Source organism: Manis javanica, chromosome 8 (genome assembly GCF_040802235.1).
Source record: "Manis javanica isolate MJ-LG chromosome 8, MJ_LKY, whole genome shotgun sequence".
NCBI classification, from domain to species: Eukaryota; Metazoa; Chordata; class Mammalia; order Pholidota; family Manidae; genus Manis; species Manis javanica.
In genome coordinates this window covers 6,075,738-6,089,486 of record NC_133163.1, presented here as the reverse complement: position 1 = coordinate 6,089,486, position 13,749 = coordinate 6,075,738, and the positions used below count along the sequence as shown (strand labels likewise).

General features: G+C 52.1%; 1 protein-coding gene across 5 annotated transcripts in view; it reads right to left on the bottom strand.

Annotated features, from left to right (window-relative positions):
- Window positions 1-13,749, bottom strand: part of BCL11B (BCL11 transcription factor B) — a 93,246-nt gene that overhangs the window by 39,625 nt on the left and 39,872 nt on the right. The gene's annotated exons all lie outside the window — the stretch shown is intronic.

The window sequence follows — 13,749 nt, the reverse complement described above, 5'->3', positions numbered from 1 at the left end:
GCCGTGCCAGGCAAGACACTTTTTCTGCCTAGTTACCTTTGCAGCCCTACCTTCCTGTTTACATGATCCCCAACAGTCCCCAGCCCCCACGTGCTTCTAGCTAATGGGTAGTTTCTTGGGGGAAGGAGGAAACTTGGGGACCAAGGGATCAAGCAACAAGGCTGACTTGAGACCACAGCACCTGGGTACCGCCCTGCATTTCAGGTGAGAATTTCCCAGCATGCCAGGAGGATGCTCTTAGATAGCATCATCCCCTGGATGCTCATCATTACACCCTGGCCCCCCTGGTCAGCCACAAAGGGATGTCTTTTCTGAGGGCTACACACCATTCACCAAGGCTTCCAAGGACCCCACCATGCCCAGGACAGTGCCACCCCAGCTACCATCCTGCAATGAAGAACAGATATCCAAATGCCCTCCTCAGCTCTTCCCCACCTCTGCTCTGGCCAAGGGAGAGGCACTCATTTATAAGTTGCAGATAATGTCACCCACCATTCATCCAAATGTGTCACTGACATCCCATTAGACTATAATTATTTTTTAATTAAAACTAAGAAAACTGGCATGCTTGTACTGACTTTATGCATCTGTTATGGGTTAAAATAGCTTTTAAAAAATGTTTCAGAGACCACAGTCTATTGTGGCCATGGCCTCTGCCAAAGAAAACGCAAGCTTGCTTATTTTCTCCATGGGGCGCAACAGCGCCTGTGTGCGCCGGAACAGAATCGGCTGGCCGTGAAAAGAATTCTAAATAAAACACAAACATGGAATTTGGCAACGCCACAGAAGCAAGCTTAAGACTAATTCCAGCATGCGGACGGCTCTCACATAGTAAGTCTGGCTCCAGCATAAATGAAACCAGGCACTGCAAAATACCAGGCAAGCTGGAGTTCCGACTTAAAGAGACAGTACGCGGGTTCCAGGTATAAAAGCTTATTAAGCCAGCTCGCGCGGGCTCCATAAATCCATAGGTTATTAGCTGTTTGCTTTCAGCCAATCTCTCCTTAAAGCGATGCATATGAAGAGAGAGAACAACAAATGAAAACCATCACTTTGCACTTGACTTTGAGCGCGGCGGTTCAGAAATACCGTGTTCATTATCTCAAACAGAGGATAAAGGCCATCTGAAACCTCAAATACACACAAACCCCAAAGGGAGGAGGGAAGACAAGGGAGAGAGTGGGAGGGATGCCAGGTAAGAATGCCCATCCCATCAGAAGAATGAAAACGCCTGGAAACTGGAGATGGCAGGAGGCGGGACTCGGCCACGTGGAGGCTGGAATCCCTCCACCCAGGGAAACAGCAATGATAATGATTGTAATGATGATATAGTTATAACAACAATAAATATATTATAGTAATACCTACTACTGTTCACCACCTTTCATATACCAGCTCCTGCGGAAGGCAGCACAAAGGAACAGGGAGAGGTTCCAGAAGGTAAGGAAGCAGGTAAGGGCTCTGAGGTTCCCTGCCTCCGCGTCCACGTCTGTGAAATGGGGATAACGGTGCCCCCCTTGTAGAGTGGGGAGGGGGATGCTGTGGAAAGCCCACAGGAAACATTTAGCAAATGCCCTGTTACCCTTGCTCCCCAGCCTATTAAACGCAGTCACCCTCATTTTACAGACAAGGAAACCGAGGTTCCCAAAGGCTAGGTCCTCCACCAGGGTTACAGAGCTCATAAATTTCAGGGACTTGAACCCAATCATCCATCTCCAGAGCTGACATTTGCGGAGCACACACCCCCGGGGGTGAGGGGGTACACACTCCTGGGGGGTATACACACTCCTAAGGGTGGCACACACTCCCAAGGTGCCTACACTGCCAGGAGGGGAAAACACACTCCCAGGGGGACACACACTCCTGGGGCTATACACACTCCTTGGGGGGCACACACTCCCAGGGGTGCACACACTCCTTGGGGGGCACACACTCCCAGGGGTGCACACACTCCTGGGGCTGCGCACACTCCCCAGGGGGCACACACTCCTGGGGGTGCGCACACTCCCTGGGGGACACGCACACTCCTGGGGGTAGCATGCACACTCCCGGGGGTCACACACTTCTGGGGGGCGGCGCACACTCCTGGGGGCAGCGCACACTCCTGGGTGGGCACACACTCCTGGGGTGGCGCACACTCCCAGGGGGGCACACACTCCTGGGGCGGTGCACACTCCCAGGGGCCACACACTCCTGGGGCGGCGCACACTACTGGGTGGGCACACACTCCTGGGGTGGCACACACTCCCAGGGGGGCACACACTCCTGGGGCAGTGCACACTCCCAGGGGGCACACACTCCTGGGGGCTGCACACACTCCTGGGTGGGCACACTCCTGGGGCGGTGCACACTCCCAGGGGGCACACACTCCTGGGGGCTGCACACACTCCTGGGTGGGCACACACTTCCAGGGGGCACAGACTGCTGGGGTGGTGCAACCACTCCCGGGGGGCCACACACTCTCAAGGGTGGCACACATTCCCGGAGGGGGGGCACACACTCCAGAGGGAAGACATACTCCCAGGGGGATCAGACACAGGACTGGTCACATTTTCCAACACTGTGAACTTCGGGCTCCACCTGAGGTTGGAGCAGTTGGGGGGTGTGGTGTCCCCCAGAAAGTACTGAGAAGGTGAATTCATCCCAAGGGAGAGACTTGTCCTCACCAGCCTTGGCAGGCCTCAGTGCTGAAGTGCAACCGCGCACACGGAAATCCGGGAAGAATTACAAGTTCAGGGAGGACAGGTGACCCGAATGCCTCTACCATAAACACCGGCACCAGAGGGCATAAGTGACCCATTCAGTGCCACAGTGCCCACACCACCGCACACACACACACACCATATACACTCACATACACATACTCACATATATGCATATATACATGCCTCATACACGTGTACACACATACTCACCTATATACACATGAACACACATACCCATATACACATACCATATACATTCATACATTCACACACACACACACCTATACACACATACACACATACTCCCATATACATGCACACACATACCCACATACACACTCACATATACCCACAGGCATATGCACATGTACACATTCACATAAACACATACACCCATAAATACATACACTCACATATAAACATACAGACACACAGGGCCTCTAACTATGGGATCCATGCCAGGCTGAAGGACCCTGGCAGAGGCAATGGGAAAAACCAGGGGGAAAATTACATGAGGCAACATTTGGCTCCAAACAAAAAAGCCATGGAATATTTTCCCTCAAGTCTTGGTTATTTCTTGCAGGTCTGCTCAGACCCAAAGCATCCCAGGATGGCAGGTCAGATCAGCCTCTCCCAGATGGAACCCGACCCTCCTGGCCTCCAAGCCGAACCAGCTGCAGTCCTCCCAAAACTACCATCCACCTGACCGGTGTGGGCGGGACCCCCAGGCTGCCGGTGCCCGTGGAGGCCATGGTCTGGCTGCTCACAGTCTATCCTCTATCCATACATGCTCAGCAAAGCAGGCTCCAGACGGGGCTCCTGACCCTCTGACCTCCCACTCCAACCCCTGCCCCCAGCCCTGCAGGCCTCTGAGGCCTGATGGTGGCATCACACTCCAGAGGGCTCCAAGCTGCTCTTCCTGAAAAGATGCACGTCTTGGAAGATGCAGACTAAAAATACTCCTGGCATCTCAGAGCTAGTTTACAAAAATAATTATATTTTCTTTAAAAAAAAAATAGATTACAGGCAAGTATGTGTCCAGCTATTTTTAGTTCCTATTCAACTCTGCTAATTTTTTCTCAAAATGATCATTGCAGACTTTTTCTTAAAGCCTCTCCCTTCTGTTAATAATAGTATTCTGACATGGTACAGGAACAAGACTTGCAGGGGAGAGGTGCATACACCTGAGCCGTGGAGGTCTGAGTACTGCCCAAAGGTGACACCATCAGAGAATCACCACATTTTCGGGAGAAGGAAAATATGATCATGTTGGAGACCAGCTCCAGATTCTAACCCGGGGAGCACTTCACGTGGGCCTGACACTGCCACAGGCCTCAGGGGTTCACAGTGGACACTGTACTGTGGTTCCTGCCCTGAAGGGACCTACAGTCCAGCAAGGAGTATGTCGTGGGTTGAATGGTGGCCCCCGAAATGAAATGTCCCTAACCAAATCCTTAGGATCTATGAATGTGACCTTATTTGGAAAAGAGTCATTGCAGATATAATTAAGTTCAAGATGCTCGATGATCCGGGTGGGCTGTAAATCCAACGACAATTGTTCTTTTTAATTTCAGTTGTCCAGGAGAGAAGAAGACAGGCCCCAAAGAGGAGGCCACATGAGCAGAGAGGCAGAGACCAGGGGGTTGTGGCCACGAGCCAAGGAATGCAGGGTCCTCCGGAAGCTAGAAGCAGCCAGGGATGGATTCTCCTGGAGCCTTCAGAAGGAGAGCAGCCCTGCACACCTTGAGCTTGGACCTGTGGCCTCCAGAATGGAGTTAATAAATTCCTGCTGCTTGAAGCCACCCAGCTTGTGGTCACTTGCCCTAGGTAACTAACACAGGGCAGCAGAGAAAAGCCACAGCCCCACGATAACTATTCCCCTTCACAAAGGACCCAAGGCCACCTGATCGGAGCAGCAGACCCAGGAAGTCACCCTGCAGTCCCACTCAGCCAGGGGAGCAAGACTGGCATGCTGGTCCCTGGGTGACAAGGAAACCCCAGAGGCTCAGAGAGGGGCAGGACGTGCCCCAGGACACCAGACAGCTCACCTGTTCCCAGGTGTCCCCATTCTAAACACACAGTTCTTTCTGCTAAACCGAACCCAAATCAACATCCTGAGGACACAGCAGAAAGGAGAGTGAAAATTGTCCATTCACAGAATTTCTTCCCCAAACTCTCAAGCTAGCAAAATGTTTAGCTGACTGCCTAAAACCAGCCAGCCTGGTCTCGTGCAGAAGCATTTACAAAGGAACCAGGGTTAGAGACCCTCAAACCGAATGCACTCAAGGAGGTGACCCGCGATCATGGCTATGGGCACCGAGCCTGGAGCCCCAGGGAGCCAGTTCCATCCCAGACTCTCCAGCTGATTCACCATGTAACTTGGGACAGTTGTCCACATCCCTGGGACTCAGGGTCCTTACCTCTAAACTCCAAACTATCAGGTGAGTATATGGAGAAACCGGGACCCTCAAACACCACTGAGGATGTAAAACAGTGCAGCTACTGTGGAAAATAGGGGAGTAGTTCCTGAAAAAGTTAAGCCTAGAATTGCCACATAATTCAGCAATCCCACTTGTGGGTACCCACACAAAGAACTGGAAGCCGGATCTTGCGCCATTATGCATACGGCCATGTCCACTACAGCATGAATCACAACAGCCGAAGGCGGAGACAAGTGTCCGTCACAGGATGAATGGATAAACAAAAAAATGGGGTCGGTCCATAAATAGAATATTACACAGCCTTAAAAGGAAGGAAATCCTGACACATGCTACAATACGGGATGACCTTGACGACATGATGCTAAATGACATAAGCCAGTCAGAGAAGGTCAAATACTATGTGATTCCACGGGAGGAAGGGGGACAGAGAGTTAGTATTTACTGGGGACAGCGTTTCTGTTTGGGGTGACAAAAAGCCCTGGAGATGGGTGGTGGGAATGGTAGCAGAACAACGCGAATGTGCTTAATACTGATTAACTGTACACCTGAAAATGGTTAAAATGGTAAATTTTATGTTTTGTATAGATGACCAGAATTTTTTTAAAAATTCCAACAGGTATTTTCTTATAGCACTGCAAAAGAGAATCAGCAGTAATGATGCATATGGAACCTATGGCACACAGTGGGCCCTCAGGCAACGGTTCCTTCTACTATTAAATCAAGAATGAAACGAGGCGCCTGTTAGTAAAGCACAAGGAAATGCAAGCGAGGGCACCCGCATCAGACAGCGCTGGGTAGACACAGGAGGCCCCGCCCACCATCCGTCCTCATAAAAAGGCAAGAGTTAACAATGCCTGGATTTATGAAGATTCCAACTTCCCCTGACTCTGTGGGTAGGGCCTCCATTTTCACATGAACTTCCTTCGAGAAGTCCCAGCCCTCTGCTCCCCTTCCACTGAAATCATCAAATACAGGCATTCTTATTACCCAGGGCTCCGGCCAGCCCTATAGCAGCCCCATGATTCATTAGCTTGCTCCTCGCCCTCTGATGCTCCTACTCACACCTGCCAGGTGGAAGGCCAGTCTGGGAGCGAGAAGGTGAGAGGAGCAGGCTGTGGCCTCCAGACCCAAGGAGATTTGGGTTCAAGTCCCACCCCTGTTGTCTACCAGCTGTGCAACTTCAGGTAAGTTACTTCACCTGTCTGGTCTCAAATCTCCTCAACTGTGAACCCTAGAATAGGTTACCTTCCTAAGAGAGCAGCTGCTGGGAGGCTTAGTTGTGTAGGAAGACCCTTGCAGAGGGTCTGGCACACAGTAGGGGCACAGAAACGGTGACCCAACCATCGCATGGTTAATTGCTCAACTGCCAAGTGTAAGAGGGGCCCTGACCGGAAAGGAAATGCTGCTTCCCACCCCCACTGACCACACTGCATGGTCACACGCCACTGCCAGCTCTTGGCTGTTATAAAGTATCGTGCAGAGAGGGGCCTAAGGTAACAGCGGCTGCAGTCCCCTCAGGTGAAATGCTGGGCTGCATGCAGAACCCCACACAGAGGGACCCCTGCCCACCAGGGGTTTTTTCCCACTGCTTTTTGTACTAAATTGGCCAGCCTTGATTATGTTTGGATAAACTATATTCCATGGTTTTGACAAATATTTGGGTTTGGCTGTGAAATATGCACCGTATACAACCCTTCCACCCCACCCTGCCCTCAGGTTTGAAAAGTCAAGTACATTTTGTTCCCCCACCAAAAAAATGATGACACCTCAAAGCTTTGAAGATGATAATGGGCTTCTCTCGGGTGGAGAGAAATTGCTCCTGGGGGGCTGTGTGCAAAGGTGGCCAACACAAGCTCTGCTGCTCCCCCTGTGTCCCAAGCAGCAGCACAAACCTTCCGGGATCTCCATCGCCCACCAGCACTTCCTGAGCACCTCCAGGGCCAGGCGTGCCCGGGCTGGAAAGACTGAGACAGGGAGCCGAGTGGAGCTGGGTTGGGCCGGAGCGAGGCCAGTTGACTCCCAGCCAGAAAGACCCTAGAAATCCAATTTGAGGGCCACGTGATAAAAAAAAAATCTTTTCCCATGCCCGAGGCCTCCTCTATGTCAAAACTTCCCTCTGGTGGTCTGAGGGTCGGTTACAATGTGTCTCCAGAAGTCACTAACAACTCAGACACCTCAGGCACTGCCACGGCTGAAGGAGGCTCCCTGGGCCAGCAGGGGGAAGACGCCCACATCCACACCTTGTCACTGACTCTGGGAGAAGCCATTCTGACCTCCAGCCTCACCCTCTCCATCAGGAGCACCCCAATCTCTGGGGCTCTCCCAGCTCCCATAAGCCCCATCCTTTGATGATTCCTAAGCAGAAAGAGGCATTGTGGGGCGTGTGCCTCACCTTTGCCAAGCAGCCCGACCAGCATGGCAGGAACCCCCACAGAGCTCATTCTGGAACCCTGTGCCTTGTCCAGGATCAGGCACCAGCATGCCCGGCCAAAGAAGCAAGACCCTGAGGACGCTCCCAGGACCGCGTCCAAATGCGGCCTGCTTTCCCACCTCGACCTGCACGTCCTCCGCCTCCCTCTGAGCCTCCATGCAGCCCAACAGGAAGCTGGAGCGAGGCTCAACCCAGGCCGACCAGACCTGAGTCCGAATCTCAGTTCTGCTGCTTGAGTGCTGTGTGACCCTTGGTCTGTTGTTGGCCTCTCTGAGCCTCAGGATGTTCATGAGCAAAAGTGGGGGCTGCCTCTTTATAGGGCTGTTATGAGGATGGGGTGCCTGAGCAAAGTGTGCGAAGTGCCACAGACAGCGATGGCACACAGTAGGCCCTTTAGGACACTCCAGCAAGCCAGGATCAGTGACGGTAGGGGCCTTCCTCCCCTTTCTCTATACTAAGAAAATCCCCCAGGCAGGGGACTTTCAAAGAGATGGCAGCCAAGTCATCATCAGGCCCTTGCTACCCAGGGCCCAGCTTCCCCCTTCCTGCCCCTCACACATCCCTACATGCTGCTGACCGGAGGCAGCCACCCCAAGACAGTAGTACTTCAAGTGGAAACCTCCAACGCAGACATGCTGAGAGCGTCATCTCACAGGTGAGGAAACTGCGGCTGAGAGCAAGCAAGCGGCTAGCCCAGGGCCACATACTCAACCCGTGTACCTTGAGAACAAGGACCAAGTATGGTCGCACCTCTGGAGCTTCCCACAATGCCTGCAGCTTTTCCACCAACATGTCCATAATGACATTCAATTTCAAACACTCTGTTGCCAGATCGAAGTGCACATTTCAAGTGGCTTCAGCTAGATGATGAATTTCCTTCTCTAACTTTCGGTAAGAATTCATGAAGGGTGGTACAGTCTCCTGGGCAGAGCCTGAGTCAGCTCTGCCACACGTCCTGTGGCCTCTTCCCCACTCTCTGCCTCGGTACCCTGGGCTAGACCATGAAGGGGTTGGGTGGGATGATCTCTCGGGACCCCTGGGCCTAGATCCTGAAGGATTAAAACTCAAGCCTTCAGTTCACCCGAGGCGAGCGCATTTCTGGAGCACCCCTCTCCGTGCAGAGGGCGCTTGCCTCTGCCACTTTCAGGTCCCCTTTAAAGCTGCAGAACGTGGCCACCTTGCCCAGAGATCTCTGACGTCGGCGGCCAACACTGGCTCCTCACATGCACTAACTGCTTTAAAGCGCTGCATCCAGTGCTGCATTAAAAATTAATTACACATGCTATTTTATTGCCAGTGCATAATGTAATGAGCACCAGCTGTGCTAAACAGCCAAACTCCTTTTTAAGACAGCTATAAAAAAAAAGAAGGAAAGAAAGAAAGAAAGAAACTGCACTTCCAAATGCCTCTCCTGTCAGAGCAGAAAAACAGCAACATCTTGTACGGATTTGAACAGAATTCTTTGATTTAGCTCAGCCTTCAGAACGTCTGAAGGGCCGGCTCCGAGAGTGAAATGGAATCTGGCGTGGCTGCAGCGGTCTCCGCTCCGGGAGTTGCCGGGACCTCTTTTATCTAAGGCAGGCAGTCACGCTGGTAGGTGGCCCCGCCCCAGCCCGGGCAGCGCCTCACGCCGTCGGACCCCATCCGCGGCTCTTTCTGCCGCCCTTGCTGCTGGAGGAGATGTGACTTTCTGGCTCCGGCAGGCAGGGCACTTTCCTGGAGTCCGCCCAAGCCCTGCGCCTTTGGCCGCCTCCAGCAGCCCCGCAGTCCGCCTCCCCCTTCCCCGGGGCCCTGCAGCTCTCCACAGCTTCCTCCAGCACTTCCTCCAGTTACAGAAGGAGTGGTCTGGGTGCCACAGGCAGGCGGCCCAGGCGGCCTCCGCAGCACGCTCCCAAGGAGCAGGCGGCCTCCAGAGTAGACCCCACGGAGCAGGCATGGAGGAAGAACTACCCAGGGGTTGCCAGTGCTGGACCACCAGCCCCTTCGGCAATGTAGACATCATAAGACATACAGATGACCTTTTACATTTTTAATGACTCCCCTGAGAGCCCTTTTCCCCAGTGGGCCAACCCCCATTGACCCTGGGACCCGGTTAGCCCAGAAAGACGCTACAACCGACAGAATTTTGCAAAGAGAAACCCAAGAGTGTGTCTAGAACCTTCCCCTGACAGAGTGCTTCTGTCCACACATGCTCACCCACACTCACTTCTCTTCCTCCTCACCCCCATACTCACCCCTCCCTCCAGAGACTTGGTGGAGGCTCTCAGGCCCTACTGGGGTGTCTATGCACCCCCTGCACCAGGATGGAGGTGGTGCGCCAGCAGGGGCCTGGCGAGCGCTGCCATCTCGGTCCGCATGGCCCTTTGGCTTCCCACGGATCCTCCCGTGTTAATCAAACCCAGTCCAGAATGAAACTACAGCTTGCTTCTTGTTCTGGTATGAAATGTGCAAAGCGCAGACCATATCATTAACATAAAACTTCCAGAAATAAGGCCTCTTTCCAGACAGACTGTATTAATTGCATCAAGCTTCCACAGCTAGGGTGGTCTAATCCATGGCGTCCCATTGGACGGCTCTGCTTATAAAAACCAACACAAAATGAACACTGGGATATAATTGAAGGAGGAGAAAACAATAGATTCTCCTGTTAAACCCTACTATTTACTTACAGGTATTCTTTTATCTTTATTGTCCCTTTAACCCATGCCAAGAAACCCCAGACTAGTTAAATAACACAGCAAGCACAATTTCAGTAGAAAAGTAAATTGAATTTAACTTTACAAGATTGCCCTGTGATTTCAGCATCTACTAATGACTGCAACTGACTCCTTCTATTAAATCCAAACACTTCCACTACTCTGAGCCGGGATCCTGTGTGTTTTCGTGTGAGACCTTGAACCAAGTGCATGTATTAGTCCCTGTGGCTGGTGACCACTTGTGGTTTTTAAATATGTAGTGAAGTTTTTCAATTTCTTTTCCACCTCCCAATGCTGGTACATGATCTGAGCCAGCCAAGAGGCTAAATGCCTTTAAGCATGGAAGTTGGAGATACAGCTAGAAGTAAGATTCAACACGTAACGATGGCAGGTTGTAAAGCCCATTCTGCTCATGCATGAGTCATACCTTCTACAGGGCTCACTCAGCATGAGCATTGTTTTCAGCACCTGACATATATGACCTAATTCAGTGCTCAAAACAATCCTTCAAAGCATGTACCAGTATTACCTCCAGGTTTCAGGTGGGGAAACTGAGGAAGCAGAGGTAAATGGCTTGTCCAAGGTCACACAGCTGCATAGGACAGAGCAGCCTTACACTCCCACAGTCTGATACACTCTGATGACCACCTCCCAATCGTCCAAACCTCAGAACGGAAGGGTTCAGAGAAACCAAAGCCCAGTGGTTTTCACGGTGCTCTCTGGACACTCCCTACCCCCTGCCCCCTGCCCTGGTTAGGAACCCAAGCCAAACCCCAGGCCCAGTCATCCACAGCAGCTCAGTAGTCAAAACAGATCAATATAATCTGTTTCAGAGCTCAATGAGAAACCTTGCTTTTAAATGTTATCTATATATTATATATATGTATGTGTGCATATGTATATATATGTGTATGTGTATATGTATTTTTTTATAGACAGGGAAACTGAGGCCCAGAGAGGGGCAATGACCTTTTTGAGGTCACCTGCCAGGTAGCATTAGGGCCAGGACCACAGCTCAAGCCTCTTGAGTCCATAGGCATCTTGGAGAAGTTCCTGCATGGAATTTCTCAAGGAAGAAACTTCAGTTCCCAGGAACACCTGGACTCAAAGGGCCCCATCATGTTGGCAGAGTCAAAAAGCACTGGGGACTCCAAGCCCCTTCTCCCCACCATGACCATCAGAACGAGGTCTGGGCTTGGGGTCCTGGGACGTGGGGCTGTGTGGAATGCTGCCAGCCCGAGAGGTACACAAACATACATACCTGTGTGGTTTCTCCCCAGTAAAATCTCATCCTTCTATAAATAACTATAAATGCTTTCACAGGAAGGCAATTAACCTGTGGGAAACATAGTCACTGGGGTTTTCTGTATGAATTTGAAGAAATAAGTTCAGTGCATCCCGATCTGAAACGGACACAACAAAGTAAGGACAGCGGCCCCTTTCCAGCTCTACAGAGGCCTGTTTCTTCCTAACGGGGTCCTGGGAAGTTAATGACTCCATCCCGACTACTCATTAAACAGGCACTAAAAACACTGAAGCAAACAGCCCAGTGCTGGGGACAGAAGCCATAAAGGAACAAAAACCACCGGAATAAGATATTTTCAGGTATCAAGACTGATCAGACAGTGTGCAGTGGCGCAACCTGGCTCAGCCTGATTAATGGGGACCCAATGCTGAGAGAAAACAGTTCTGGGAATCAGGGCAGAGAGCAAGCCCCCGAGAAGAAGGAATGGGCCCAGGGATCCCAGGAACAGATATCATCCCACTTCATGCCCCTCCCCAGGCACCGCCATCCATTTGGGAGCTGCTCACAAGCGCTGAGCCTTCACAGCATCAAGTTCTAAAATCCATGAAGGCCTTTAAGCCAGATGAGCGACATCAAAGAGCACCATCAAAACCTCTGGAAGACCAGCCAGGGTCAAATCTCACCTCTGCTCTTCCACCCTCTTCCCTGCAGGACCCCATTCCCACTCCCCACCTCAACCCCTGCAAGCTGCAGGAGGGCAGGGACCTGCTGTGCCTGACTCCACCTTCCTTTGCACAGTGCCTACAAACTAGGTGCCCAAGAAATGGCTTTTAGTAGAAGAATGAATGAATGAAAGTGAATGAATGAATGTGAGCCTTTGCTTCCCCATCTGCAAAACAGGAATGTGACAGCTCCCACTCGGCACAGTAGTTTCTAAGCAGAGCTAGAGCCAGTAGAGGGTCAAGCCAAGCCCCAGGTGCACCTCTGCCAGGGAGGTCATGTTTCTGCACCACAGAACTTGACCAAGTCCAGTCATAAAACACTCAGGTTGATCTTTGATAGCACGCCCCCCGAGTGGCTGCAGGGGCTGCAGCACTAAGTACAGGAAACCATGAGAGCAGGACAGACCCTGGACGGGGCGGCATCCCTCGCTCAGCAAGGAAGGATCACAGCACACACCTACAAAGACTGGACAGGTGTCCCAGTCACCCTGGGCAATGGGGGTGCCCAGGGCAGGGAGTCTGTTTCTTTGTGAGCAGACTCCTTCCTGGATGATTTTAGCCTTTGCTTTGTGCATTCAAGGCATAAGCCCAGGACCTAGGATGTCACCCTCTGCCACAGCAGGGGGTTCTGAAGGCTGCAGGCCACCCCACCAGCAGGAAGCCTAGGAAGTTCTTGACCAGGAGCTGGGGCTGCCTGTGGGCCATCCCCTGGGACAGCTTCAGTTAAAAGCAAAACCTGACCAACGAAAATAGTTTTACCTTCACCACCCAAGTCAGGAGAAAGCCTGCAACATGCCTGGTGACAAATCCCAGACAAACTGCATCTGCCCCAGCTCCGCACCCACCCTCTCCATTTTGGGCCCCTTCCTGGAAACCAGACCGTGGGGTGCTCACCACCGGCTTTGTCTGTCTGTGTCAGCGTCCCAGCGCATTTTGCACCAGGTCCTGCTGGATGCTGGGCAGGAGAGGCCAGGATGAGAGGCCTCCAACCAAAAATTCTAGAGACCCCAGGCCAGAGCAGAAATTCGGGTTTTGTCTGGGGACAGAGGGGGATGCACAATAGGTGCTCAGACCCTCAGGTGTGTGCATGGCCCCACCGCCTGCCCTGCCCCACACACACACCCCACAAGGCTTCACTCCCTTCTGTGGCCACAGCTAAAAAACTCCTTTAGAGTAACTTTTTTTCCCCCCCAAAACTTAATGGGCAACACATTCTCATAAAGAGAAACTGAGCAGTTTGGATGGCTCCGGCGAGGCACACAGACAACGAAGGAATCTTCTCCTAGCTGTGTCTTGCGGGTGGGGGCAGTGGCTGGGGTAGGGGCAGAGGGGGGCAGTGGTGAGGGCTGAAGACAACCTCAGATGTTAAGCGTTATCCAATTAAGCTTTAGCTAAACAGCCCAGAGATGAAATTTGGAGGCTGGGGAAATGCATTCTGGGACTGAGACTCAGAATGGGCAGAGGCGTGGGGGGGGGGTCCTCCTGACTGATGGGGACCCTGGCACTGG